The 2,749-nt window shown below is 37.9% G+C and overlaps 1 pseudogene; it reads left to right on the top strand.

Annotated features, from left to right (window-relative positions):
- The first annotated feature begins 373 nt into the window (after positions 1-373).
- On the top strand, positions 374-1,171 carry LOC114608198 (annotated as a pseudogene).
- Positions 1,172-2,749: the final 1,578 nt, after the last annotated feature.

The raw sequence follows: 2,749 nt of genomic DNA, 5'->3' as shown, positions 1-2,749 counted from the left end.
GTGAGAGAGATACCCAAAGAGCACTGCTTGGAGAGTGAACACAGCTCTTTTAGATTTTTTTTTTTCTATTAGGATTTCTGATTTTGGTCAGAAAATCCAAGAATTTTTTTTCCAGCAACTTTTCTGACTTTTGATTGGAAAATCCAATAAGTTTTTTTCTATCATCTTTTCTAACTTTGGTTGGAAGAACTATGAGCTATCCATAGAGCTTTAGAAACCTTTTTTTTTTTTCTAGCAAGAGAGGGCTGTCTTGAGTAGAACACAAGACTGTCAGCTGGCACCCATGATTGACTTCAAGTTATACTTTCACTGCCCCCAAACACCCCTTCCTCAGGACCCCCAACCAAGCCAAGGCTGGTCCTTGGCATGTGTCATGACTCCTTTCTTCTGATGTCTGAAGAAAGAAGGAAGATGTTTGAGATCTCTGAATAGGTGTCTGGAACCCAAATGCATGCTGCTTGGATCTGACCAGGAGGAGTGCACCAGTACCAACCTCTTGGGCTTATGGATGACATGTAGGAATTTTCCAAGAACTTCTCCTTCAGAATGGTGAGATGAAGGAGATATTGACCAATAGTAGGATCTAGAAAAATGGAAACAGTTGACATTGAGTTTCCATCAGCAGAAGACTCACTTTAACTGTGGATTCAGCTGAGTGATACTCAGGCATCCAGTGGGACTTGTGGAAGACCCAGCTCTATGATGTTTAAGACCACACTGAGTTTGATGGTCCTACTGGTTCTCAAGGGAACTGCTATGATAGGTACTTGGGTTGTGTGGAAGAGATGCGCCAATCCCTTCAAATCATGGGAATATGTCTGAATGAGATGCCTCCAGGGGAGATCAAAGTTGATGATGCCAAAGTATCTCTGCCTAAATGAGCAGAGATGAGGACTTCCATGGAGTTACTAATTTGTAACTTTATGCTGTAAACTGAGGGCTACCAAGTTCCTCCAGGAGCCTCATATACTGCCCCTGAAGTTCCTAATGGAGAGTTTGGGGATATACTTTGTATCTGATAGCAGCAGCTGCCCTTACTGGTGTAAGATCAAGGCTCCTGGTTCTGCCCATTTGGCTGGTTTGGACAAGATGCTTAAAGGACACGTGCTAGTAGATATCATAGTCATCATAAGGTACCCAGAACATTATGTTTGGAGAAATGGGCCCATAAGCAAAAGCACAGCCTTTGATCTCCCTTGCCTGTCAGCTTCCTATTCCAGGCCTGTCACTCATGGAAAATGATGCTGTGTGTCTCTCTGTATATAAACAAACATTCGTGCACATGTTGATTAAGCCATATAGGATTTCTGTGTATGTACTAGAAAAGGAGAAATTGTATTAAACTAGCCAACTTTTGCCTCCCTCACAAAGACAAAAAAAAAAAAGAAAATGGTTTAGCAGTGTCAAGGTAGGCTTTTTAAAAAAACATTCAAATAGACTGTTCACTTTTTATAGTTTCTAGGATTTAAATACTGAATATTCATCAAGGAAGCTAACAGCAGCCTATTCTTTTTCATGTTGTTTCACTAATCAATCTCATTGTGATATTTATAACTATACTAAATGAGAATGACACTTTGATTTTTCTTGTCTTTGTGTCTGACTCCCTTGAATGGAACAAAATAGATTTCCTAAATGGCTACATTACAAATTTGACTGTGTTTCCTATGGCATTTTTTTTTTTTTGTCGTTACAAAGATAACATGTTTCAAATGTAAAGCACTGCTGAAAAGATTGTAAAATATGACTGAAGGATCTTAAATAATATCTAAACAATTATGGCTCAGAGATACTAAGTAAATGACCAAAAAAATAAAGAGACAGCTTTACACCTGGGTCACAAAATGCCCCTGACCCTGATCTCTGAATCTGAGGCTACCGTGGTCTACAGAGCAAGTTCAAGGATGGCCAGAGCTATACAGAGAAATCCTGTCTTGAAGTAAAAAACAAATAAACAAAGTCTGTCATGGAGATGAATTAGACAAGTGTCCACTAGAACATGATAGACATGTAATTGAACCCATCACACATACATATACACACACAAATTTTTTTTAAAAAAATTAAAATATCTTGAAAGCATGTGTTTGTACATGGCATTTAATCTTCCTTTCCCCAAAACCTTAACACCAATATAAAAGCTTGTCTAGAGCTCAATTATCTGGTCATTTGTAATCACTAACAAGCAAGGGGACTAAACTATTTGCCATAAATACAATTAGGGTCAGATAGTAAATAAGACTATGTAATGGGAGGATAAACATGTGTGAAGCTTGTAACTAAAGTTATTTCATTGTAGTTTACCTAGAAGAACAACTTCCGATAGAGTGTTTGTACCTGTAGTACCAGTGTTAGCAAGATTAGGAAGCCATGATACATAGGCAAAGCATTTTTAGACTCAGGCCTAGATTGAAATCTTTAATTCCTGTATATATACTATCTTAAAGAATGGTAACACCCACTTTTGTGATGCTTAAAAGAATGAAGCCACTCACCAATGCTTTTATTTCCAACAAGGTTGCCATCTTCTCAGGAACTAAGATTAATTCTTCCCATATTATTATATTTGCAGATTGGCATCTGCAGGTTAGGAACTCATAATTGCTAAGGGAATTAATTCTACTTCTAAAGATGTCCGATTACTAGGAAGCTCTGGAGGTACTTCTCTTGGAATTTAAGTACAGTGTATTACAAGCAGATACCCTCTTTACGGTGCCAGATTTGGGGTTTGTTATTTTCAATATAATTT

Source organism: Grammomys surdaster, unplaced genomic scaffold, assembly GCF_004785775.1.
Source record: "Grammomys surdaster isolate TR1022 unplaced genomic scaffold, NIH_TR_1.0 125878, whole genome shotgun sequence".
Taxonomy (NCBI): Eukaryota; Metazoa; Chordata; class Mammalia; order Rodentia; family Muridae; genus Grammomys; species Grammomys surdaster.
The sequence above is the reverse complement of the archived record's forward strand: the minus strand, read 5'-3'. Positions and strand labels throughout refer to the sequence as shown.